Here is a 26,681-nt window from a genome sequence, read left to right on the forward strand (position 1 = left end):
CCTATCTCGGGGTCGAACCCATTCCAGGGCGCTCCAGCTCTTTAGCAAGGAGAGAGAATCCTCCCCGGGGTCCCCACCGGCGTCTCCGGGTTCGTTTGCGTTACCGCCACGGGAGCGCCTCTCGGCGGCTCGATCTCCACCAATCCCAGGTACGGGGATATTGGCCCGATCCCCTTTCGGTCAGCGCGAGGCAGACGAGACCATCGCCCCAGCATTTTCCGAACGGCGCTCGCCTATCCCTTAGGACCGACTAACCCACGGCCAAGCGCTGTCGGCGTGGAACCCTTCTCCACTTCGGCCTTCAAAGTTCTCATCTGAATATTTGCTACTACCACCAAGATCTGCACCCGCGGCGGCTCGACCCAGGCTCGCGCCAAAGGCTTCTGCGCCACCGCGGCGCCCCTCCTACTCGTCGCGGCATACGGTCCCATGAGTCTCGGTTCTCTCTCTCATTCTCGCTGGCTTTTGGGGGGGGTGGGAGACAAGTACCGCCAGCGACGGCCGGGTATGGGCCCGACGCTCCAGCGCCATCCATTTTCAGGGCCAGTTGATTCGGCAGGTGAGTTGTTACACACTCCTTAGCGGATGCCGACTTCCATGGCCACCGCCCCGCTGTCTATATCAACCGACACCTTTCTTGGGGTCTGATGAGCGTCTGCGTCGGGCGCCTTAACCCGCGCGTTCGGTTCATCCCGCAGCACCAGTTCTGCTTACCAAAAGTGGCCCACTCGGCACCGTCAATTCCATGCCCGGCTCCAAGCCTGCGAGCCGGGCCTCTTACCCATTTAAAGTTTGAGAGTAGGGCGAGGCCCGTTTCGGCCCCGCGGCCTCCAGTCATTTCTTTACCGGATAAAACTTGAAGTTTCGGCGCCGGCTATCCTGAGGGAAACTTCGGAGGGAACCAGCTACTAGATGGTTCGATTAGTCTTTCGCCCCTATACCCAGGTCGGACGACCGATTTGCACGTCAGGACCGCTGCGGGCCTCCACTCAGGGTTTCCCCTGGCTTCGCCCTGCCCAGGCATAGTTCACCATCTTTCGGGTACCACCGCGTATGCTCTGGCTCCGCTCTCCGCACGTGGGAAGAGCAGGCCGGTGGTGCGCCGCCCGCCCCCTCGGAGGGTTAGGACGGATCCCACCTCAGCCGACGCGCGCCGGCCTTCACCTTCGTTGCGCCTCCGGGGGTTCTGGTCCCTTCGACTCGCATACGCGTTAGACTCCTTGGTCCGTGTTTCAAGACGGGTCGTTCGGGGTCCGAACTTAGCCGCTGACCTTAGGCGTTCGGGTGCTGTGGGCCTGGATCGCCCCCCGCATCGCCGTAGCGGGCCTAGCCCGGGGCTGAGGACAGCCCAGCCGGCCCGCTTCGACCGAACGATCGGGGGGGGCCCCCATCCCCATCCCGGAGGAGGGGAGAACGCGGAAAGGACATTGCTCCACGGCCCCGGCGTTATCGGCGAAGTCGGAGCGAGGGGCTGTAGCGGAACGCCCGTGTCCGGGGGCCGCGTGGGGACTCCCTTCTCCGGACGGACCTACCTTCACCCTCGGGCCCTTCCAAGCCTAACCGGAGCCGGTCGCGACTCACCACCACGCGGGGAAAGTACACCGGGCGGGGCCGGACCTCCGTACGCCCGACAGGCCCGAAGTCCAGAGGCGAAGCGCAGAGCCGAAGCGGGGAGCGGTGGAGTCGGCACCCCACCCCTCTCGCCCGGATACGCTCGCACCCCCGACCGCGGAACCCGACGAGCGCGGGGCCGTCCGCCCGGCTGAATCCCCCGGGGCAGTCTTCTCGGTCCCCGTACGTTTACCTCTCAACGGTTTCACGCTCTGTTGAACTCTCTCTTCAAAGTCCTGTTTCAACTTTCCCTCACGGTACTCGGTTCGCTATCGGTCTCGTGCCGGTATTTAGCCTTAGATGGAGTTTACCACCCGCTTTGGGCTGCATTCCCAAGCAACCCGACTCCGAGAAGCCCGACCTACCCGGGCGGGAACGCGGGACTCGCTACCGGGCTTTCACCGTCTATGGGAAGAAGCCACGTTCGCGAGGACTTGGTCCCGCGTCCGCACCGAGACGGATCTTACGGACTTCCGTACGCTACATTTCCCGGCCAACCCCGGTCAGGGGAAAGTGGGATTCAGCGCTGGGCTCTTCCCTGTTCGCTCGCCGCTACTAAGGGAATCCTTGTTAGTTTCTTTTCCTCCGCTTACTGATATGCTTAAGTTCAGCGGGTCGTCTCGTCTGATCTGAGGCCGCACACAGAGGTTTCTTATGCGGGGGCGAGGGCGGAGGCGGAGGGCCGAAGGCTAGGGGCGAGGGGCGAGAGCCCGGCACGAGACCGAACTCCGCGACACCTTCCCCCCCACCCCGGCCGCTCGCCCGCCCGCTCACTCGCCCGCTCGCTGGGTTTAATCGGCACTCGCCACCCCCGCGTCCGACTGCGCGGAGCCCCGCTCGGGACTCGGGGAGAGACCGTAACGGACGTGGACCCGGACCTACTCGGCTCTCCCTCCGTTCCCTGTACGGAGCTCTCTCGCAACACGGGCCGCGTGGACTGGCTCGGAACCGAGTCTTCGTTTGGGAAGACGAAGGGCCGTTTTCAGGCCCTGCGAGCTTCCAGCCGCGGTCTCTCTCTCTCAGCGGGGGCGCGGAGACCGATCGATGGGTAAAGCGACCCTCAGACAGGCGTGGCCGCGGGATGGACCCCCGCGGCCGCAATATGCGTTCGAAATTTCGATGATCTGTGTCCTGCAATTCACATTAGTTAACGCAGATGGCTGCGTTCTTCATCGAAGCACGAGCCGAGTGATCCACCGCTAAGAGTCGTATTCGGGTTTGTGCCCGGCCCGTTACAGGCCGGGCGAAGGAAGCCATTCGAACAAGAGACAATTTTTGCCAATATATTTCAAGCCGGGTGCCTTCCACCCCCGTGCAGGGGGGGAAAGGTCATTGAACCTGGGCGTCACCACCGGACCGAGGAGTTACGGCCCGGGGGACGATCGCCCGAGTAGGTGCCCGAGACTTACGTGGTTTAGGAGACCGGGGTCTAGGCACCCGCCGTTCCCGGCGAGGCCCAGGGGTTTGGTTCGCTGCGTTACGGGTCCCGGTCTAAGGCATTCAGGCGTGCGCTCAAAGCCAAGCTCTCCACCCCGGAGGGTATGAGCGAGGCCCGGTGGTACGCTCCCAAGTCCCCGCTTAGGGGAAGGCGCTGGGTAGATCCCACCTAGTCAGGACCGGCGGGCACCGGCCGTCTCCTTTCGGGTGTTTATAAACGCATCCGGGGTTCGTGAGGCCCCTTCAACTCGCGCACCGGCCTTAGACTATTATACGGTCCGTCTCTGCGAAGCCAACATCGGGGGTATTTTGCATGCGCTCTTAAGCTCCGCTCTAACCCCGTGAGGGGAAAGAGTTTCGCCCGGCGGTACGCTCCCGTCCACCACCGCCCCCTGTGCCGGGGGGATGGGTTCAGGGAGATCCCACCGAGGCCGGCGAGCACCGGCCAACGCCCTGGGGGTGAGTAAGCCCCTTTGACTCGCGCACGCACAATCAAGCCTTCAACGATCAATGGTTTTTTGGGTTTAACTACCCGGCGGGCGGCTCCGGCGCCACTCTTCCCCCCGCGAACGGGAGGGGCGGACCGGGGTACCTATGCACCTAAGGCGGTCCTCGCATAACCCCGAGTTCCGAAGCCGGCTCGCTACGTCCACCCACCCGGAGGGGGGAGAGACTCACGTCGGCCGACGACGAAAGGTACGAGGCTTCTGCGGTCCATACCTTGAAGGTACCCGCCGGGGGGGAGGTTCGGCCTCTCGAGTCCGACTCGACAACCGGCACGGACGGCGGGCGCCGACCGCGGCCAGGTCACCGTTATTGATCCTTCCGCAGGTTCCCCTACGAAAACCTTGTTACGACTTTTACTCCCTCTAGATGTCCGGGTTCGATCGACTTCCCATCGCCCGGAGGCGACCCCCGTTCGAGGGCCGCCCCGGGGACGGTCCGAGGACCTCACCGAGGCATCCGATCGGTAGTAGCGACGGGCGGTGTGTACAAAGGGCAGGGACTTAATCGACGCGGGCTGGTGACCCGCGCCTACTTGGAATTCCTCGTTCGAGGGGAATAGTTGCAATCCCCTGTCCCCAGCGGGGAATGGCGTTCATAGGATTGCCCGCACCTCTCGGCGTAGGGTAACTTACATGTTGAACCAGCCATTGTAGCTCACGTGCGACCCCGGACTTCTAAGGGCATCACAGACCTGTTATTGCTCCATTTCTCAAGTGGCTTCTGTGCCACAAATCGCTCTAAGAAGTTTAGCCACCGACCGCTGATTCCCACCGGGCGAACCCCAACCTTCAGGCCCGCGGTAAGCGGGAGGGCACCGGGGAGGGGAGAGGGAAGGCGAAGGCGAAGGACGGACAACCCACACCCGGAGAGCGGAACGAGGTGCGGACGGCATCGGGGAGGGAACCGAACGCGAAGGGGAGAGGCCGGAGCCACCCACTCGACGCAGAACTGAACCCCCGTCAACCGCATCACCTCCCCGAACCGATCCGGGGTAGAACCGGACCCCCGCCGAAACCCCCAACACCCCCACCCCGATGGGGACCCCCCGCGAACGGGGACCTTCGGGGATAGAGTCCGACCCAGGAGAGGGGCCGTGTAACTACTTAAAGGATGGGATCTCGTTCGTTACCGGAATTGACCAGACGAATCGCTCCACGAACTACCAACGGCCATGCACCACCACCCACAGAATCGAGAAAGAGCCGTCAATCTGTCAATCCTTACCGTGTCCGGGCCGGGTTAGGTTCCCCGCGTTGAGTCAAATTAAGCCGCAAGCTCCACTCCTGGTGGTGCCCTTCCGTCAATTCCTTTAAGTTTCAGCTTTGCAACCGTACTCCCCCCAGAGCCCAAAGACTCGTGGTTTCCCGGACGCTGCCCGGCGGGTCATAGTCGTTAACCCAACGCCGCCGGATCGCGGGTCGGCATAGTTTACGGTCGGAACTACGACGGTACCTGATCGTCTTCGATCCTCCGACTTTCGTTCTTGATTAATGAAAACATTCTTGGCAAATGCCTTCGCTTTTGTCCGTCCCGCACCGGTCTACGAATTTCACCTCTCTCGGTGCGGTACGAATGCCCCCGGCCGTCCCTCTTAATCATGACCTTTGGTCCGTCAAACCCACGAAATAGGACCAAGAGAGCGGTCGGATACCCCCCCGGCTCGGGGAACCGTGCGGCGGCCAGAAACGCCGGGCGTCACACCCGGGCGCCCCCGGCCCCACCCGGCCGCCTCGCCGAAGAGCTCCGACTCGCCCCCCATGGGAAGGCCTTATTCCATTATTCCTAGCTCAGTCCATTCAAGGCACGCTTCGGCCTGCTTTGAGCACTCTGTTTTGTTCAAAGTAAACGCACCGGACCCTTCCGCCCCCCACGTATTCAACCGCGGCGGACGACCCAGCTAAGGGCCTCTCCGCGGAGGAAGGGAGCAGAGGACACCGGATGAGTAGGGACAAGGTCCCGCGACCTCCACCCAGAGACCCGCGGGGGTCCCCAACCCCCCCGGAGAGGGGCAGCTTCCCACCGCGAAGTCCGGACGGGCAGAGGCCCGGCAGCCGGGACCCGTCCCCGGATCCAACTACGAGCTTTTTAACTGCAGCAACGTTAACATACGCTATTGGAGCTGGAATTACCGCGGCTGCTGGCACCAGACTTGCCCTCCAATGGGTCCTCACCCACGGACGTAGATTGAGTTCATTTCGGTCCCGAAACCTTCAAACGGGGCCTCGCACCGATATTTTTCGTCACTACCTCCCCGTGTCGGGAATGGGTAATTTGCGCGCCTGCTGCCTTCCTTGGATGTGGTAGCCGTTTCTCAGGCTCCCTCTCCGGAATCGAACCCAGATTCCCCGTTACCCGTGGTCACCACACGTAGTCCCGTAGACTACCGTCGAAAGTTGATAGGGCAGACACTCGAATGAGACGTCGCCGCCCCGAAGGGCTCTGCGATCGGCCAAAGGTTATCTAGAGTCACCAAAGCGGACCCGACCGGAGTCGGGAGGGGGTTTTTTGGTTCTGATAAATGCACGTATCCGTGGGGGGCGCCGAGGGGGGAAGGTGAACCAGTCACCGACCACCTCGAAACGGCACCCCCACTTCCAACGCTTCGTTTGCATGTATTAGCTCTGGAATTACCACAGTTATACCAAGTAACGTGTGGAGCGATCAAAGGAACCATAACTGATTTAATGAGCCATTCGCAGTTTCACTGTACCAACGCCCGTGTGTACTTAGACTTGCATGGCTTAATCTTTGAGACAAGCATATGATACTGGCAGGATCAACCAGGCCGATCCCTCTGGTACTCAAACCCGGCTTGGGGAAAGAGAGAGAGTCGGTGGTGCGTGGAACTCGACCCCCCCGAAGGAGGAAGAGACGCGCACCGCGGAAAGGCTTTTCGAACGAGACCCCCCGGAGGTGGGTCTGCAATCGGGGGTTTGACTACTTGGAAAATGTACGATTCAAGGCCCGGACGGTGCAGGCTAGGGGCCGGTTCCTTCCCTCAATAGGATCCCGACCCTAAGGCACCACCGACTCGGACCTTTTAACGGACCCAAACTGCGGTGGAAATTAGACCGACGGATCGGCTAAGTCTCCCTCGGAACGATTCTGGGACAAGCGGACCCCCTGTTACGGGGGGTCCACGAGCCATGGAGGCTGGAGCACGTGGCGGGGAGGATCGTTCTAAAAGCCGGTATTATTTCGGATTAGAAGCCTGCCCCTGGTGCTCCGGGTATGCCGCATTTCGAACGGGCGTAAAGGACGTCCGTTTAAGGGAAGAGAATGGAAGAGAATTTCCTGGCCCCCTCAAAGCGCGAGGAGGTCGGCATAGGTTTTACGGTACGCCCCCCCCGGAGCCGTCTGATGTTCAGAAGACGAAGGGTTTTGCCCCCAATCTCGTAAGGTCGAGGGCTCACCACCGAACTTCCAGCCGCGGTCCTTGGTAGGACCGATACGCGGACAAGCCGCAAAATCCTGGCCCCCTCGCAGTGCGAGGAGGTCGGCAAAGGTTTTACGATTCGCCCCCCGGAGCCTACGGTTAGTTTTCTCGATTTAAGAAGACGAAGGGGGTCGGGGCCCGGGAACCGTAAACCGAGCGCCTCTTCCCCTGCGAACTTCCAGCCGCGGTCCTTGGTAGGACCGATACGCGGACAAGCCGCAAATCCTGGCCCCCTCGCAGTGCGAGGAGGTCGGCAAAGGTTTTACGATTCGCCCCCCCGGAGCCTACGGTTAGTTTTCTCGATTTAAGAAGACGAAGGGGGTCGGGGCCCGGGAACCGTAAACCGAGCGCCTCTTCCCCTGCGAACTTCCAGCCGCGGTCCGTTTAAAAAGACCGATCCGTGACACCTCTAATGCGCTCTTTGCCTCCGGCCGTTTCCAGCGCGGGGGCCCGGTGGTGCGCTCCCAAGTCCCCGCGGAGGGGAAAATCTGGGAGATCCCACATTAGACCAAGCGGAACGCCGGTCTTCGCCTCGGGGGTTTGTATGCCCCTTTCGACTCGCGCACGGGCAAGAGTTAGGTTAGGAACGGGGACAACTGCCGGCGGGCGGCCCGTCGCACCCACCCCGCAAGTGGGCAGGTGGTCGGTGGCCTGTGGACCCGCCGCTCGGATTCGTTTATAGTAGGAACCATAACGGGGTACAACCCTCATACGCTCGACCCCCTCACGCCCAGAGAAGTGTTCACCTCCCTGGGCATATATCGAACGAATCATCGGGATTGAAGGGGAGGCCACCCAAACCATCCCCTTAGCCCAGAGGGGTGCCAGTCCTCGGGCTTCGGTATTCGCATCACCGGGGTCTATGGAGGTCTCGACTTAGGTTTTGAAAACCTCCAGAGGGGGGGCCGGATTAACCACCACCCTAGCCCAGAGGGGTGCCAGTCCTCGGGCTTCGGTATTCGCATCACCGGGGTCTATGGAGGTCTCGACTTAGGTTTTGAAAACCTCCAGAGGTGGGGCCGGATTAACCACCACCCTAGCCCAGAGGGGTGCCAGTCCTCGGGCATGTCACTTCGCATCACCGGGGTTCTATGGAGGTCTCGACTTAGGTTTTAAAAACCTCCAGAGGGTGGGGGCATATCTTATCCCCACCCTAGCCCAGAGGGGTGCCAGTCCTCGGGCATGTCATTTCGCATCACCGGGGTCTACGGAGGTCTCGACTTAGGTTTTGAAAACCTCCAGAGGGTGGGGGCATATCTTATCCCCACCCTAGCCCAGAGGGGTGCCAGTCCTCGGGCTTCGGTATTCGCATCACCGGGGTCTACGGAGGTCTCGACTTAGGTTTTGAAAACCTCCAGAGGGTGGGGCCTGACTTACCACCAACCCTTAGCCCAGAGGTGTGCCACTCCTCGGGCATGGAATTCGCATCAACGGGGTCTACGGATGTCTCGACTTAGGTTTTGAACACATCCAGGGAAGCAGAGCGGACATTCCCATTATTTCAAGCCCATCGGGAAGCCACTCCTTTGGGCATAGCGTTTCGCATCGCTGTTACCCAAACTTACGTCTGATTTAATGCCTCCCTAATATCCCGACGGCACCAGGCTGAGAAACCATATGCCCACAGGATTTGAGGCGTTGGAACCTCGTTCGCATAGCCGACAACGATGAACCTCCCTCGGACTCGCTACGAGGCTTGAGGAGGGTCCTGATTTTCTTAAAATCTCAGGTGAGGGACTTAGAAAATTTTCACTTTAAAACCACAGACCTCCAGAGGAGAGACCGGGCTTATCACAACCTTAGCCCAGAGGGCGTCACTCCTCGGGCATGTCACTTCGCATCACCGGGGGTCCATGGATGTCTCGACTTAGGTTTTGAACACATCCAGAAGGGGGGGCCGGATTAACCACCACCCTTAGCCCAGAGGGGTGCCAGTCCTCGGGCTTTAAATTCGCTTCGCCGGGGTCTATGGAAGTCATTTTTTAGACCTCCAGAGGGGAGGCAACCCAAACCATCCCCTTAGCCCAGAGGTGTGCCACTCCTCGGGCTTGTGTATTCGCATCACCGGGGTCCATGGAAGTCATTTTAGACATCCAGAGGGGAGGCCACCCTAACCATCCCCTTAGCCCAGAGGGGTGCCAGTCCTCGGGCTTTAAATTCGCTTCGCCGGGGTCTATGGAAGTCATTTTTAGACCTCCAGAGGGGAGGCAACCCAAACCATCCCCTTAGCCCAGAGGTGTGCCAATCCTCGGGCTTGTGTATTCGCATCACCGGGGTCCATGGAAGTCATTTTAGACATCCAGAGGGGAGGCCACCCTAACCATCCCCTTAGCCCAGAGGGGTGCCAGTCCTCGGGCTTTAAATTCGCTTCGCCGGGGTCTATGGAAGTCATTTTTAGACCTCCAGAGGGGAGGCAACCCAAACCATCCCCTTAGCCCAGAGGTGTGCCACTCCTCGGGCTTGTGTATTCGCATCACCGGGGTCCATGGAAGTCATTTTAGACATCCAGAGAGTGGGGCCGGTCTTACCACCACCCTTAAGCCCAGAGGGCGTCACTCCTCGGGCATGAAATTCGGATTACCGGGGTCTATGGATGTCTCAACTTAGGTTTTGAACACATCCAGAGGGGAGGCCACCCAAACCATCCCCTTAGCCCGGAGGTGTGCACCTCCTCGGGCTTCAAATTCGAATCACCGGGGTCCATGGAAGTCATTTTAGACATCCAGAGAGTGGGGCCGGTCTTACCACCACTCTTAGCCCAGAGGGCGCCACTCCTCGGGCATGAAATTCGCATCACCGGGGTCCATGGAAGTCAGTTTAGACCTCCAGAGAGTGGGGCCGGTCTTACCACCACTCTTAAGCCCAGAGGGCGTCACTCCTCGGGCATGAAATTCGGATTACCGGGGTCTATGGATGTCTCAACTTAGGTTTTGAACACATCCAGAGGGGAGGCCACCCAAACCATCCCCTTAGCCCGGAGGTGTGCACCTCCTCGGGCTTGAAATTCGAATCACCGGGGTCCATGGAAGTCAGTTTAGACCTCCAGAGAGTGGGGCCGGTCTTACCACCACCCTTAAGCCCAGAGGGCGTCACTCCTCGGGCATGGAATTCGCATCAACGGGGTCTACGGATGTCTCGACTTAGGTTTTGAACACATCCAGGGAAGCAGAGCGGACATTCCCATTATTTCAAGCCCATCGGGAAGCCACTCCTTTGGGCATAGCGTTTCGCATCGCTGTTACCCAAACTTACGTCTGATTTAATGCCTCCCTAATATCCCGACGGCACCAGGCTGAGAAACCATATGCCCACAGGATTAGAGGCGTCTGAACCCCTTTCGCATAGCCGACAACGATGAACCTCCCTCGGACTCGCTACGAGGCTTGAGGAGGGTCCTGATTCTCTTAAAATCTCAGGTGAGGGACTTAGAAAATATTCACTTTAAAACCACAGACCTCCAGAGGAGAGACCGGGCTTATCACAACCTTAGCCCAGAAGGCACCACTCTTCGGGCATGTCACTTCGCATCACCGGGGTCCATGGAAGTCTCGACTTAGGTTTTGAACGCATCCAGAGGGTGGGAGCCGGACTTACCACCACCCTTAGCCCAGAGGGCGTCACTCCTCGGGCATAAAATTCGGATAACCGGGGTCCATGGAAGTCAATTTTGACCTCCAGAGAGGGGGGGGGCCTGGCTTACCACCACCCTAAGCCCAGAGGGCGTCACTCCTCGGGCATGAAATACGCTACACCGGGGTCCATGGAAGTCAGTTTAGACCTCCAGAGAGGGGGGGCCGGGCTTACCACCACCCTTAGCCCGGAGGGCACCACTCCTCGGGCTTGAAATTCGCATCACCGGGGTCCATGGAAGTCTCGACTTAGGTTTTGGAAACCTCCAGAGGGGGGGCTGCACTTACCACCACCCTAAGCCCAGAGGGCGTCACTCCTCGGGCATGAAATACGCTATACCGGGGTCCATGGAAGTCCTTTTAGACCTCCAGAGAGGGGGGGGCCGGGCTTACCACCACCCTTAGCCCAGAGGGCACCACTCCTCGGGCTTGAAATTCGCATCACCGGGGTCCATGGAAGTCTCGACTTAGGTTTTGGAAACCTCCAGAGGGGGGGCTGCACTTACCACCACCCTTAGCCCAGAGGTTCATCACTCCTCGGGCATGAAATTCGGATAACCGGGGTCCATGGAAGTCAGTTTAGACCTCCAGAGAGTGGGGCCGGGCTTACCACCACCCTAAGCCCAGAGGGCGTCACTCCTCGGGCATGAAATTCAGATAACCGGGGTCCATGGAAGTCAGTTTAGACCTCCAGAGAGTGGGGCCGGGCTTACCACCACCCTAAGCCCAGAGGGCGTCACTCCTCGGGCATGAAATTCGGATAACCGGGGTCCATGGAAGTCTCGACTTAGGTTTTGGAGACCTCCAGAGGGGGGGCCGGGCATACCACCACCCTTAGCCCAGAGGGCGTCACTCCTCGGGCATGAAATACGCTATACCGGGGTCCATGGAAGTCAGTTTTGACCTCCAGAGAGGGGGGGCCTGGCTTACCACCACCCTAGCCGAGAGGGCGTCACTCCTCGGGCATGAAATTCGCTTCACCGGGGTCCATGGAAGTCATTTTAGACCTCCAGAGAGGGGGGGCTGCACTTACCACCACCCTAGCCGAGAGGGCGTCACTCCTCGGGCATGAAATTCGGATCACCGGGGTCCATGGAAGTCAGTTTAGACCTCCAGAGAGTGGGGCCGGGCTTACCACCACCCTAAGCCCAGAGGGCGTCACTCCTCGGGCATGAAATTCGGATAACCGGGGTCCATGGAAGTCTCGACTTAGGTTTTGGAGACCTCCAGAGGGGGGGCCGGGCATACCACCACCCTTAGCCCAGAGGGCGTCACTCCTCGGGCATGAAATACGCTTAACCGGGGTCCATGGAAGTCAATCTAGACCTCCAGAGAGGGGGGGCCGGGCTTACCACCACCCTTAGCCCAGAGGGCATCACTCCTCGGGCATGAAATTCGCATCACCGGGGTCCATGGAAGTCAGTTTAGACCTCCAGAGGGGGGGCTGAGCATACCACCACCCTTAGCCCAGAGGTGTGCTCCTCATCGGGCATGAAATACGCTTCACCGGGGTCCATGGAAGTCATTCGAGACCTCCAGAGGGGGGGCCGGGCATACCACCACCCTTAGCCCAGAGGTGAGTCACTCCTCGGGCATCAAATTCGCATCACCGGGGTCCATGGAAGTCAGTTTAGACCTCCAGAGGGGGGGCTGAGCATACCACCACCCTTAGCCCAGAGGTGTGCTCCTCATCGGGCATGAAATACGCTTCACCGGGGTCCATGGAAGTCATTCGAGACCTCCAGAGGGGGGGCCGGGCATACCACCACCCTTAGCCCAGAGGTGAGTCACTCCTCGGGCATCAAATTCGCATCACCGGGGTCCATGGAAGTCAGTTTAGACCTCCAGAGGGGGGGCTGAGCATACCACCACCCTTAGCCCAGAGGTGTGCTCCTCATCGGGCATGAAATACGCTTCACCGGGGTCCATGGAAGTCATTCGAGACCTCCAGAGGGGGGGCCGGGCATACCACCACCCTTAGCCCAGAGGTGAGTCACTCCTCGGGCATCAAATTCGCATCACCGGGGTCCATGGAAGTCAGTTTAGACCTCCAGAGGGGGGGCTGAGCATACCACCACCCTTAGCCCAGAGGTGTGCTCCTCATCGGGCATGAAATACGCTTCACCGGGGTCCATGGAAGTCATTCGAGACCTCCAGAGGGGGGGCCGGGCATACCACCACCCTTAGCCCAGAGGTGAGTCACTCCTCGGGCATCAAATTCGCATCACCGGGGTCCATGGAAGTCAGTTTAGACCTCCAGAGGGGGGGCTGAGCATACCACCACCCTTAGCCCAGAGGTGTGCTCCTCATCGGGCATGAAATACGCTTCACCGGGGTCCATGGAAGTCATTCGAGACCTCCAGAGGGGGGGCTGGGCATACCACCACCCTTAGCCCAGAGGTGAGTCACTCCTCGGGCATCAAATTCGCATCACCGGGGTCCATGGAAGTCAGTTTAAACATCCAGAGGGGGGGGGCCGAGCATACCACCACCCTTAGCCCAGAGGTGTGCTCCTCATCGGGCATCAAATTCGCATCACCGGGGTCCATGGAAGTCATTCGAGACCTCCAGAGGGGGGGCCGAGTATACCACCACCCTTAGCCCAGAGGTGAGTCACTCCTCGGGCATCAAATTCGCATCACCGGGGTCCATGGAAGTCAGTTTAGACCTCCAGAGGGGGGGCCGAGCATACCACCACCCTTAGCCCAGAGGTGAGTCACTCCTCGGGCATCAAATTCGCATCACCGGGGTCCATGGAAGTCAGTTTAAACATCCAGAGGGGGGGGCCGAGCATACCACCACCCTTAGCCCAGAGGTGTGCTCCTCATCGGGCATCAAATTCGCATCACCGGGGTCCATGGAAGTCAGTTTAGACCTCCAGAAAGGGGGGCCGAACCTACCACCAACCTTAGCCCAGAGGGCGTCACTCCTCGGGCTTCAAACTCCCATCGCCGGGGTCCCATGGAAGTCTCGACTTAGGTTTTGAACCGTTCCGGGGTCACCTCCAGTGAGATAACGCGGAAATCTCACTATATTCATGCCCACAGGCGAACCAGAGCCTTGGGCTTGTCATAGTTACATACGGTGTACCCAAACTTTCGTCTTTTCTAAAGGAACCCTAATGTCCTGACGGCACCGCACTGGAAACCCCCATGCCCTCTGAATTTTTACCTCTCCGAGGTGCTCCGTTTTGGGCTTGCTACCTAGGGCGAAGAGGGTCAGAAATTTTTCTAAGTCCTACTTTAAAACGTCCCACTGGGAGAACACTAGGGTTAGCACTTTGCCAAAAAATCACGGCTGAATGCAATTTTCACGCCTCGCACCCTTTGTTCGTTTAGATTTAACAAAAAAATCAACCGACCCCCCTTTTTAACAACGCTTTGCCGAATTTAGCTCACTTTTCCCGGCCTGGAATATCTCACGCTTGCCCCCCACGGTACTTACCTCCGGGGAAGACACCCCCGTCGCTGCCAACGCCCATGCCCGGCCCAGGCTCACCCGACTCGGCCTCGCTCGCTCCATCGCCCGCTCCAAACCTCCGGGGAGAAGACCCCCATCGCCGCCAACGCCCATGCCCGGCCCAGGCTCACCCGACTCGGCCTCGCTCGCTACATCGCCCCGCTCCAAACCTCCGGGGCTGGACCTCCACCAACCCAGCGCACCTCTCGAACCTATCCGGCCCACACTTAAGCACTCCTCCTCGGACTAAACCATCCAGCCCGCGCCGCTGGAACGAGCGCCCACTGGAAGACCTGAGCCTCAAACCCGCGCGCTTTACGGTTCTCTATCTCCCCGGGCTCGGAGCACTTTTCTCGGCCATGGGACCTCCAGGGGGGGCCCTTCATGGCTCCGTCAATATTCCTTTAAGTCTCACTCCGCCCACTGGAAGACCCGAGCCCCAAACCCGCGCGCTTTACGGTTCTCTATCTCCCCGGGCTCGGGGCACTTTTCTCGGCCATGGGACCTCCAGGGGAGGCCCTTCCTGGCTCCGTCATCATTCCTCTAAGTCTCATTCCGCCCACTGCGATACCCGAGGTCTTTAACCGCGGCGTTCACGGTTCTCTATCACCCCGGGCTCGGAGCACTTTTCTCGGCCATGGGACCTCCAGGGGAGGCCCCTCATGGCTCCGTCATCATTCCTCTAAGTCTCATTCCGCCCACTGCGATACCCGAGGTCTTTAACCGCGGCGTTCACGGTTCTCTATCACCCCGGGCTCGGAGCACTTTTCTCGGCCATGGGACCTCCAGGGGAGGCCCCTCATGGCTCCGTCATCATTCCTCTAAGTCTCATTCCGCCCACTGCGATACCCGAGGTCTTTAACCGCGGCGTTCACGGTTCTCTATCACCCCGGGCTCGGAGCACTTTTCTCGGCCATGGGACCTCCAGGGGAGGCCCCTCATGGCTCCGTCATCATTCCTCTAAGTCTCATTCCGCCCACTGCGATACCCGAGGTCTTAGACCGCGGCGTTCACGGTTCTCTATCACCCCGGGCTCGGAGCACTTTTCTCGGCCATGGGACCTCCAGGGGAGGCCCCTCATGGCTCCGTCAATATTCCTCTAAGTCTCATTCCGCCCACTGCGATACCCGGGCTCAGAGCATGTACTTCGGCCATGGGACCACAAGAGGGCGCCCTTCTTCAGAAACTGCTGACATCCAGGACCATTCAAGGGAGCGACCTGCCTCCCTATGCCCGCCACCGGCTCCCTCTAACCGGTGTACTGGCTCTCGGGGCCCGCGCCCCAGAGAACCAGAGTTTCGGAAATTGCACTAAGTCCAGACATCCAGGACCATTCAAGGGAGCGACCTGCCTCCCTATGCCCGCCACCGGCTCCCTCTAACCGGTGTACTGGCTCTCGGGGCCCGCGCCCCAGAGAACCAGAGTTTCGGAAATTGCACTAAGTCCAGACATCCAGGACCATTCAAGGGAGCGACCTGCCTCCCTATGCCCGCCACCGGCTCCTTCTAACCGGTGTACTGGCTCTCGGGGCCCGCGCCCCAGAGAACCAGAGTTTCGGAAATTGCACTAAGTCCAGACATCCAGGACCATTCAAGGGAGCGACCTGCCTCCCTATGCCCGCCACCGGCTCCTTCTAACCGGTGTACGGACTCTCGGGGCCCGCGCCCCAGAGAACCAGAGTTTCGGAAATTGCACTAAGTCCGATTTTCGCCCACTACGAGACCTAAAACCGTCATCCAGGATTTCACAGGGGAGTACCCACCTCCCCTATGCCCGCCACCGGCTCCCTCTAACCGGTGTACGGAGTCTCCGGGGCCCGCGCCCCAGAGAACCAGACCTGGACCGGGGGTTTGCTTTCGCCTTCCCCCCCCGACAAATGTTTGAGTGGACGGGATGACTTTCAATGGATCGCGGTATATGCACCCGCTCTGCCACTTATGACACCCGCACTCAGAATCAGGTCGTTTACGAGTCATTTCGCACCCCGGATCAAGGAACATGCGCTTAGGGACGGAAGGGCGGACCGAGGCGTTCGTTAGCCCCGGCCCTGGTTCCAGTCTCGTGCGGCTCTGGTCACCGGCGGCGGAGCGGAGTTTCCCCCGCCGCGCGCCGCGGCTATCCCGGACCAACCGTATCGAACCTCGGGCACGGACGTATCGCTCCTTCTAGGCGGGATTCCGACTTAGAGGCGTTCAGTCGTAAGCCCTCGGATGGTAGCCTTGCACCATTGGCTCCACAGCCAAGCGCGAATACCAAGTATCCGAACCCGCGGTTCCTCTCGTACTGAGCGGGGTTTCTATCGGAGCAACGCCACATCAGTAGGGTAAAACTAACCTGTCTCACGACGGTCTAAACCCAGCTCACGTTCCCTGTTAGTGGGTGAACAATCCAACGCTTTGCGAATTCTGCTTCGCAATGATAGGAAGAGCCGACATCGAAGGATCAAACAGCGGCGTCGCTATGAACGCTTGGCCGCCACAAGCCAGTTATCCCTGTGGTAACTTTTCTGACACCTCCCGCTTAAAACCCGTAAAGCAGACGGAAGGATCGTTAGGCCCCGCTTTCGCGGTCCGTATTCATACTGAAAATCAGGATCAAGCGGGCTTTTGCCCTTATGCTCTACGGGAGGTTTCCGTCCGTCCCTGAGCCCGCCTTAGGACACCTGCGTTACTCTTTGACAGGTGTACCGCCCCAGTCAAACTCCCCACCTGTCACTGTCCCCGGAGGAACTCGCCCCAGGGAGAGGAAGGGCCAGCCCCGCGCGAGCTTGCCTCCGACCCCCCACCCGAGGGGAAGGAGGACTCAGCGCCGAGCGACCCCTCCACCCGGGGCTTAGCACCTTTGAACAAGGAACCCCCAGCAAGGCAAAGGTTCCCACCGACACCCTCACCGGGTTAGTGAGGTAACGTGTAAGAGTAGTGGTATTTCACGGACGGCCCGCTCCGGTGCTGGCGAGCGGCGGGCCTCCCACTTATTCTACACCCCTTAAGTCGCCTCACAGTGACAGACTAGAGTCAAGCTCAACAGGGTCTTCTTTCCCCGCTGATTCCGCCAAGCCCGTTCCCTTGGCTGTGGTTTCGCTAGATAGTAGGTAGGGACAGTGGGAATCTCGTTCATCCATTCATGCAGGTCACCAATTAAATGACGAGGCATTTCGCTACCTTAAGAGAGTCATAGTTACTCCCGCCGTTAACCCGCGCTTCGATGAATTTCTTCACTTTGACATTCAGAGCACTGGGCAGAATTCACATCGTGTCAACACCCGGTCCAAGAGCCTTCACGATGCTGTGTTTTAATTAAACAGTCGGATTCCCCTTGTCCGCAGCAGTTCTAATTCGGCTGTTAGGTGCCGGCCGAGAGACCCGGCCCCGGAGGTCTCCCCCCGAGGCGAGACTCATAAGCCCGAGAGATCCACGGAGCCTAGGCTCGGCGCGCGAGGCTCCAGGGACACCGCCCCGACCCACCGAAGCCCCACCACCGGCGGTGGCCCGCTACGAGTCCACACACGCACGAGAGACCGCAACCCCCCCACGCGGACCTACGTTCCATTGCGTCCCTCCGCGTCCCATCGGGGGAGAGCGAAGGGCCGGACGCTCGAGCTTAGCCGGGGGCGGCCCACCCGGCGACGGGCGTCGGGAGCCCGGCCCGGCTTAGGTAGGGAGAGGGAGGCCGAAGGCGGTCATCCGACGGAGGTTAGTCCCGAAGGACGCTCCCCCGCCGGCATCCCACCGACGACCGGCTCCCCTACCGTCGACCTGACCGAGGCCCCCTAAGCGCCACCGCCGAGGGGGGGACACGCACCGGGGCTTAAGGTCTCGCTCGCCGCGACCCACTCTCATCGACCCCGACAGACAGACGGAGCCTTGTTCACGGGGGTTTGGATATACTGGGGGGACAATCTCTCGCCGTGCGCTTCCTCGCGCGCAGGACCCAGTGGGGGGGGGCCCGAAGGTGGACCGGGAACAGCTCCCCGTCGCACGGGCAGCACCGGGCTTTCGGACCCCGCATCAGCAGACACGGGCCCGACCGAGCTCAGCCATTAGAGCCAATCCTTATCCCGAAGTTACGGATCCGTCTTGCCGACTTCCCTTACCTACATTGTTCCAACACGCCAGAGGCTGTTCACCTTGGAGACCTGATGCGGATATGGGTACGGCCTGGGGGGAAATTCACTATACCTCCCCCGGATTTTCAAGGGCCGATGGGAAACGTCCCGGCCGTCGCATAGCGCATGCGACGCCTTTCAGAGCGTTGAGCCCCTATCTCGGGGTCGAACCCATTCCAGGGCGCTCCAGCTCTTTAGCAAGGAGAGAGAATCCTCCCCGGGGTCCCCACCGGCGTCTCCGGGTTCGTTTGCGTTACCGCCACGGGAGCGCCTCTCGGCGGCTCGATCTCCACCAATCCCAGGTACGGGGATATTGGCCCGATCCCCTTTCGGTCAGCGCGAGGCAGACGAGACCATCGCCCCAGCATTTTCCGAACGGCGCTCGCCTATCCCTTAGGACCGACTAACCCACGGCCAAGCGCTGTCGGCGTGGAACCCTTCTCCACTTCGGCCTTCAAAGTTCTCATCTGAATATTTGCTACTACCACCAAGATCTGCACCCGCGGCGGCTCGACCCAGGCTCGCGCCAAAGGCTTCTGCGCCACCGCGGCGCCCCTCCTACTCGTCGCGGCATACGGTCCCATGAGTCTCGGTTCTCTCTCTCATTCTCGCTGGCTTTTGGGGGGGGTGGGAGACAAGTACCGCCAGCGACGGCCGGGTATGGGCCCGACGCTCCAGCGCCATCCATTTTCAGGGCCAGTTGATTCGGCAGGTGAGTTGTTACACACTCCTTAGCGGATGCCGACTTCCATGGCCACCGCCCCGCTGTCTATATCAACCGACACCTTTCTTGGGGTCTGATGAGCGTCTGCGTCGGGCGCCTTAACCCGCGCGTTCGGTTCATCCCGCAGCACCAGTTCTGCTTACCAAAAGTGGCCCACTCGGCACCGTCAATTCCATGCCCGGCTCCAAGCCTGCGAGCCGGGCCTCTTACCCATTTAAAGTTTGAGAGTAGGGCGAGGCCCGTTTCGGCCCCGCGGCCTCCAGTCATTTCTTTACCGGATAAAACTTGAAGTTTCGGCGCCGGCTATCCTGAGGGAAACTTCGGAGGGAACCAGCTACTAGATGGTTCGATTAGTCTTTCGCCCCTATACCCAGGTCGGACGACCGATTTGCACGTCAGGACCGCTGCGGGCCTCCACTCAGGGTTTCCCCTGGCTTCGCCCTGCCCAGGCATAGTTCACCATCTTTCGGGTACCACCGCGTATGCTCTGGCTCCGCTCTCCGCACGTGGGAAGAGCAGGCCGGTGGTGCGCCGCCCGCCCCCTCGGAGGGTTAGGACGGATCCCACCTCAGCCGACGCGCGCCGGCCTTCACCTTCGTTGCGCCTCCGGGGGTTCTGGTCCCTTCGACTCGCATACGCGTTAGACTCCTTGGTCCGTGTTTCAAGACGGGTCGTTCGGGGTCCGAACTTAGCCGCTGACCTTAGGCGTTCGGGTGCTGTGGGCCTGGATCGCCCCCCGCATCGCCGTAGCGGGCCTAGCCCGGGGCTGAGGACAGCCCAGCCGGCCCGCTTCGACCGAACGATCGGGGGGGGCCCCCATCCCCATCCCGGAGGAGGGGAGAACGCGGAAAGGACATTGCTCCACGGCCCCGGCGTTATCGGCGAAGTCGGAGCGAGGGGCTGTAGCGGAACGCCCGTGTCCGGGGGCCGCGTGGGGACTCCCTTCTCCGGACGGACCTACCTTCACCCTCGGGCCCTTCCAAGCCTAACCGGAGCCGGTCGCGACTCACCACCACGCGGGGAAAGTACACCGGGCGGGGCCGGACCTCCGTACGCCCGACAGGCCCGAAGTCCAGAGGCGAAGCGCAGAGCCGAAGCGGGGAGCGGTGGAGTCGGCACCCCACCCCTCTCGCCCGGATACGCTCGCACCCCCGACCGCGGAACCCGACGAGCGCGGGGCCGTCCGCCCGGCTGAATCCCCCGGGGCAGTCTTCTCGGTCCCCGTACGTTTACCTCTCAACGGTTTCACGCTCTGTTGAACTCTCTCTTCAAAGTCCTGTTTCAACTTTCCCTCACGGTACTCGGTTCGCTATCGGTCTCGTGCCGGTATTTAGCCTTAGATGGAGTTTACCACCCGCTTTGGGCTGCATTCCCAAGCAACCCGACTCCGAGAAGCCCGACCTACCCGGGCGGGAACGCGGGACTCGCTACCGGGCTTTCACCGTCTATGGGAAGAAGCCACGTTCGCGAGGACTTGGTCCCGCGTCCGCACCGAGACGGATCTTACGGACTTCCGTACGCTACATTTCCCGGCCAACCCCGGTCAGGGGAAAGTGGGATTCAGCGCTGGGCTCTTCCCTGTTCGCTCGCCGCTACTAAGGGAATCCTTGTTAGTTTCTTTTCCTCCGCTTACTGATATGCTTAAGTTCAGCGGGTCGTCTCGTCTGATCTGAGGCCGCACACAGAGGTTTCTTATGCGGGGGCGAGGGCGGAGGCGGAGGGCCGAAGGCTAGGGGCGAGGGGCGAGAGCCCGGCACGAGACCGAACTCCGCGACACCTTCCCCCCCACCCCGGCCGCTCGCCCGCCCGCTCACTCGCCCGCTCGCTGGGTTTAATCGGCACTCGCCACCCCCGCGTCCGACTGCGCGGAGCCCCGCTCGGGACTCGGGGAGAGACCGTAACGGACGTGGACCCGGACCTACTCGGCTCTCCCTCCGTTCCCTGTACGGAGCTCTCTCGCAACACGGGCCGCGTGGACTGGCTCGGAACCGAGTCTTCGTTTGGGAAGACGAAGGGCCGTTTTCAGGCCCTGCGAGCTTCCAGCCGCGGTCTCTCTCTCTCAGCGGGGGCGCGGAGACCGATCGATGGGTAAAGCGACCCTCAGACAGGCGTGGCCGCGGGATGGACCCCCGCGGCCGCAATATGCGTTCGAAATTTCGATGATCTGTGTCCTGCAATTCACATTAGTTAACGCAGATGGCTGCGTTCTTCATCGAAGCACGAGCCGAGTGATCCACCGCTAAGAGTCGTATTCGGGTTTGTGCCCGGCCCGTTACAGGCCGGGCGAAGGAAGCCATTCGAACAAGAGACAATTTTTGCCAATATATTTCAAGCCGGGTGCCTTCCACCCCCGTGCAGGGGGGGAAAGGTCATTGAACCTGGGCGTCACCACCGGACCGAGGAGTTACGGCCCGGGGGACGATCGCCCGAGTAGGTGCCCGAGACTTACGTGGTTTAGGAGACCGGGGTCTAGGCACCCGCCGTTCCCGGCGAGGCCCAGGGGTTTGGTTCGCTGCGTTACGGGTCCCGGTCTAAGGCATTCAGGCGTGCGCTCAAAGCCAAGCTCTCCACCCCGGAGGGTATGAGCGAGGCCCGGTGGTACGCTCCCAAGTCCCCGCTTAGGGGAAGGCGCTGGGTAGATCCCACCTAGTCAGGACCGGCGGGCACCGGCCGTCTCCTTTCGGGTGTTTATAAACGCATCCGGGGTTCGTGAGGCCCCTTCAACTCGCGCACCGGCCTTAGACTATTATACGGTCCGTCTCTGCGAAGCCAACATCGGGGGTATTTTGCATGCGCTCTTAAGCTCCGCTCTAACCCCGTGAGGGGAAAGAGTTTCGCCCGGCGGTACGCTCCCGTCCACCACCGCCCCCTGTGCCGGGGGGATGGGTTCAGGGAGATCCCACCGAGGCCGGCGAGCACCGGCCAACGCCCTGGGGGTGAGTAAGCCCCTTTGACTCGCGCACGCACAATCAAGCCTTCAACGATCAATGGTTTTTTGGGTTTAACTACCCGGCGGGCGGCTCCGGCGCCACTCTTCCCCCCGCGAACGGGAGGGGCGGACCGGGGTACCTATGCACCTAAGGCGGTCCTCGCATAACCCCGAGTTCCGAAGCCGGCTCGCTACGTCCACCCACCCGGAGGGGGGAGAGACTCACGTCGGCCGACGACGAAAGGTACGAGGCTTCTGCGGTCCATACCTTGAAGGTACCCGCCGGGGGGGAGGTTCGGCCTCTCGAGTCCGACTCGACAACCGGCACGGACGGCGGGCGCCGACCGCGGCCAGGTCACCGTTATTGATCCTTCCGCAGGTTCCCCTACGAAAACCTTGTTACGACTTTTACTCCCTCTAGATGTCCGGGTTCGATCGACTTCCCATCGCCCGGAGGCGACCCCCGTTCGAGGGCCGCCCCGGGGACGGTCCGAGGACCTCACCGAGGCATCCGATCGGTAGTAGCGACGGGCGGTGTGTACAAAGGGCAGGGACTTAATCGACGCGGGCTGGTGACCCGTGCCTACTTGGAATTCCTCGTTCGAGGGGAATAGTTGCAATCCCCTGTCCCCAGCGGGGAATGGCGTTCATAGGATTGCCCGCACCTCTCGGCGTAGGGTAACTTACATGTTGAACCAGCCATTGTAGCTCACGTGCGACCCCGGACTTCTAAGGGCATCACAGACCTGTTATTGCTCCATTTCTCAAGTGGCTTCTGTGCCACAAATCGCTCTAAGAAGTTTAGCCACCGACCGCTGATTCCCACCGGGCGAACCCCAACCTTCAGGCCCGCGGTAAGCGGGAGGGCACCGGGGAGGGGAGAGGGAAGGCGAAGGCGAAGGCGAAGGACGGACAACCCACACCCGGAGAGCGGAACGAGGTGCGGACGGCATCGGGGAGGGAACCGAACGCGAAGGGGAGAGGCCGGAGCCACCCACTCGACGCAGAACTGAACCCCCGTCAACCGCATCACCTCCCCGAACCGATCCGGGGTAGAACCGGACCCCCGCCGAAACCCCCAACACCCCCACCCCGATGGGGACCCCCCGCGAACGGGGACCTTCGGGGATAGAGTCCGACCCAGGAGAGGGGCCGTGTAACTACTTAAAGGATGGGATCTCGTTCGTTACCGGAATTGACCAGACGAATCGCTCCACGAACTACCAACGGCCATGCACCACCACCCACAGAATCGAGAAAGAGCCGTCAATCTGTCAATCCTTACCGTGTCCGGGCCGGGTTAGGTTCCCCGCGTTGAGTCAAATTAAGCCGCAAGCTCCACTCCTGGTGGTGCCCTTCCGTCAATTCCTTTAAGTTTCAGCTTTGCAACCGTACTCCCCCCAGAGCCCAAAGACTCGTGGTTTCCCGGACGCTGCCCGGCGGGTCATAGTCGTTAACCCAACGCCGCCGGATCGCGGGTCGGCATAGTTTACGGTCGGAACTACGACGGTACCTGATCGTCTTCGATCCTCCGACTTTCGTTCTTGATTAATGAAAACATTCTTGGCAAATGCCTTCGCTTTTGTCCGTCCCGCACCGGTCTACGAATTTCACCTCTCTCGGTGCGGTACGAATGCCCCCGGCCGTCCCTCTTAATCATGACCTTTGGTCCGTCAAACCCACGAAATAGGACCAAGAGAGCGGTCGGATACCCCCCCGGCTCGGGGAACCGTGCGGCGGCCAGAAAACGGCCCCGCCCGGCCGCCTCGCCGAAGAGCTCCGACTCGCCCCCCATGGGAAGGCCTTATTCCATTATTCCTAGCTCAGTCCATTCAAGGCACGCTTCGGCCTGCTTTGAGCACTCTGTTTTGTTCAAAGTAAACGCACCGGACCCTTCCGCCCCCCACGTATTCAACCGCGGCGGACGACCCAGCTAAGGGCCTCTCCGCGGAGGAAGGGAGCAGAGGACACCGGATGAGTAGGGACAAGGTCCCGCGACCTCCACCCAGAGACCCGCGGGGGGTCCCCAACCCCCCCGGAGAGGGGCAGCTTCCCACCGCGAAGTCCGGACGGGCAGAGGCCCGGCAGCCGGGACCCGTCCCCGGATCCAACTACGAGCTTTTTAACTGCAGCAACGTTAACATACGCTATTGGAGCTGGAATTACCGCGGCTGCTGGCACCAGACTTGCCCTCCAATGGGTCCTCACCCACGGACGTAGATTGAGTTCATTTCGGTCCCGAAACCTTCAAACGGGGCCTCGCACCGATATTTTTCGTCACTACCTCCCCGTGTCGGGAATGGGTAATTTGCGCGCCTGCTGCCTTCCTTGGATGTGGTAGCCGTTTCTCAGGCTCCCTCTCCGGAATCGAACCCAGATTCCCCGTTACCCGTGGTCACCACACGTAGTCCCGTAGACTACCGTCGAAAGTTGATAGGGCAGACACTCGAATGAGACGTCGCCGCCCCGAAGGGCTCTGCGATCGGCCAAAGGTTATCTAGAGTCACCAAAGCGGACCCGACCGGAGTCGGGAGGGGGTTTTTTGGTTCTGATAAATGCACGTATCCGTGGGGGGCGCCGAGGGGGGAAGGTGAACCAGTCACCGACCACCTCGAAACGGCACCCCCACTTCCAACGCTTCGTTTGCATGTATTAGCTCTGGAATTACCACAGTTATACCAAGTAACGTGTGGAGCGATCAAAGGAACCATAACTGATTTAATGAGCCATTCGCAGTTTCACTGTACCAACGCCCGTGTGTACTTAGACTTGCATGGCTTAATCTTTGAGACAAGCATATGATACTGGCAGGATCAACCAGGCCGATCCCTCTGGTACTCAAACCCGGCTTGGGGAAAGAGAGAGAGTCGGTGGTGCGTGGAACTCGACCCCCCGAAGGAGGAAGAGACGCGCACCGCGGAAAGGCTTTTCGAACGAGACCCCCCGGAGGTGGGTCTGCAATCGGGGGTTTGACTACTTGGAAAATGTACGATTCAAGGCCCGGACGGTGCAGGCTAGGGGCCGGTTCCTTCCCTCAATAGGATCCCGACCCTAAGGCACCACCGACTCGGACCTTTTAACGGACCCAAACTGCGGTGGAAATTAGACCGACGGATAGGCTAAGTCTCCCTCGGAACGATTCTGGGACAAGCGGACCCCCTGTTACGGGGGGTCCACGAGCCATGGAGGCTGGAGCACGTGGCGGGGAGGATCGTTCTAAAAGCCGGTATTATTTCGGATTAGAAGCCTGCCCCTGGTGCTCCGGGTATGCCGCATTTCGAACGGGCGTAAAGGACGTCCGTTTAAGGGAAGAGAATGGAAGAGAATTTCCTGGCCCCCTCAAAGCGCGAGGAGGTCGGCATAGGTTTTACGGTACGCCCCCCCCGGAGCCGTCTGATGTTCAGAAGACGAAGGGTTTTGCCCCCAATCTCGTAAGGTCGAGGGCTCACCACCGAACTTCCAGCCGCGGTCCTTGGTAGGACCGATACGCGGACAAGCCGCAAAATCCTGGCCCCCTCGCAGTGCGAGGAGGTCGGCAAAGGTTTTACGATTCGCCCCCCCGGAGCCTACGGTTAGTTTTCTCGATTTAAGAAGACGAAGGGGGTCGGGCCCGGGAACCGTAAACCGAGCGCCTCTTCCCCTGCGAACTTCCAGCCGCGGTCCGTTTAAAAAGACCGATCCGTGACACCTCTAATGCGCTCTTTGCCTCCGGCCGTTTCCAGCGCGGGGGCCCGGTGGTGCGCTCCCAAGTCCCCGCGGAGGGGAAAATCTGGGAGATCCCACATTAGACCAAGCGGAACGCCGGTCTTCGCCTCGGGGGTTTGTATGCCCCTTTCGACTCGCGCACGGGCAAGAGTTAGGTTAGGAACGGGGACAACTGCCGGCGGGCGGCCCGTCGCACCCACCCCGCAAGTGGGCAGGTGGTCGGTGGCCTGTGGACCCGCCGCTCGGATTCGTTTATAGTAGGAACCATAACGGGGTACAACCCTCATACGCTCGACCCCCTCACGCCCAGAGAAGTGTTCACCTCCCTGGGCATATATCGAACGAATCATCGGGATTGAAGGGGAGGCCACCCAAACCATCCCCTTAGCCCAGAGGGGTGCCAGTCCTCGGGCTTCGGTATTCGCATCACCGGGGTCTATGGAGGTCTCGACTTAGGTTTTGAAAACCTCCAGAGGGGGGGCCGGATTAACCACCACCCTAGCCCAGAGGGGTGCCAGTCCTCGGGCTTCGGTATTCGCATCACCGGGGTCTATGGAGGTCTCGACTTAGGTTTTGAAAACCTCCAGAGGTGGGGCCGGATTAACCACCACCCTAGCCCAGAGGGGTGCCAGTCCTCGGGCATGTCACTTCGCATCACCGGGGTTCTATGGAGGTCTCGACTTAGGTTTTAAAAACCTCCAGAGGGTGGGGGCATATCTTATCCCCACCCTAGCCCAGAGGGGTGCCAGTCCTCGGGCATGTCATTTCGCATCACCGGGGTCTACGGAGGTCTCGACTTAGGTTTTGAAAACCTCCAGAGGGTGGGGGCATATCTTATCCCCACCCTAGCCCAGAGGGGTGCCAGTCCTCGGGCTTCGGTATTCGCATCACCGGGGTCTACGGAGGTCTCGACTTAGGTTTTGAAAACCTCCAGAGGGTGGGGCCTGACTTACCACCAACCCTTAGCCCAGAGGTGTGCCACTCCTCGGGCATGGAATTCGCATCAACGGGGTCTACGGATGTCTCGACTTAGGTTTTGAACACATCCAGGGAAGCAGAGCGGACATTCCCATTATTTCAAGCCCATCGGGAAGCCACTCCTTTGGGCATAGCGTTTCGCATCGCTGTTACCCAAACTT

The 26,681-nt window shown here is 60.5% G+C and overlaps 2 non-coding genes and 2 pseudogenes across 2 annotated transcripts; all 4 read right to left on the bottom strand.

Moving 5' to 3' along the window:
- LOC136685972 (28S ribosomal RNA) overlaps window positions 1-2,249 on the bottom strand; it is a 4,635-nt pseudogene extending 2,386 nt beyond the window's left edge.
- Window positions 2,250-2,665: 416 nt separating this feature from the next.
- On the bottom strand, window positions 2,666-2,819 carry LOC136685989 (5.8S ribosomal RNA). The gene has a single exon (XR_010800241.1). It is a non-coding gene; the product is annotated as a 5.8S ribosomal RNA (ribosomal RNA).
- A 13,132-nt stretch (window positions 2,820-15,951) lies between these two features.
- On the bottom strand, window positions 15,952-20,586 carry LOC136685973 (28S ribosomal RNA; annotated as a pseudogene).
- A 416-nt stretch (window positions 20,587-21,002) lies between these two features.
- Window positions 21,003-21,156, bottom strand: LOC136685990 (5.8S ribosomal RNA). Its single transcript, XR_010800242.1, has one exon. It is a non-coding gene; the product is annotated as a 5.8S ribosomal RNA (ribosomal RNA).
- Between the last annotated feature and the right edge of the window lie 5,525 nt (window positions 21,157-26,681).

This window comes from Hoplias malabaricus, unplaced genomic scaffold (assembly GCF_029633855.1).
Source record: "Hoplias malabaricus isolate fHopMal1 unplaced genomic scaffold, fHopMal1.hap1 H_1, whole genome shotgun sequence".
Lineage (NCBI taxonomy): Eukaryota > Metazoa > Chordata > Actinopteri > Characiformes > Erythrinidae > Hoplias > Hoplias malabaricus.